This window comes from Acyrthosiphon pisum, chromosome X (genome assembly GCF_005508785.2).
Source record: "Acyrthosiphon pisum isolate AL4f chromosome X, pea_aphid_22Mar2018_4r6ur, whole genome shotgun sequence".
Lineage (NCBI taxonomy): Eukaryota > Metazoa > Arthropoda > Insecta > Hemiptera > Aphididae > Acyrthosiphon > Acyrthosiphon pisum.
The window spans coordinates 17,620,432-17,620,815 of NC_042493.1; positions in this window are offsets into that span (position 1 = coordinate 17,620,432).

A 384-nucleotide genomic window follows, 5' to 3' on the forward strand; every position below is an offset into this window, starting at 1 on the left:
GGCATCATAATTTAATAATGTTGTTGTATATGGAGTCAGGCTTTCCAAAATTCTCGTATTTGAACTTCAATCCTCGTACACTAAAAAAAAAAAAGAAAGTTTACACAATTTTTGTTTGAGATCCCTTTATACACTCTTTTGTTAGTATAGTACCATATATAGTTTCAGTAATTAACTTGTTTCGAAACTTTGTTTTTATAGCATTAACACTAGAATACATTAAATTTGCTCGCAGTCCGCGTTAGAATGTGGTAGACAAATAACTGATAATGCAAAATCTGGAAGTTTTTGTCCTAATGCTTCAATTTTTAAATCATAATCCTTGATGTTAGACCTGAAATAACCATTTTAAAATTATTAAATACAACTAATTTACTTTTCAAA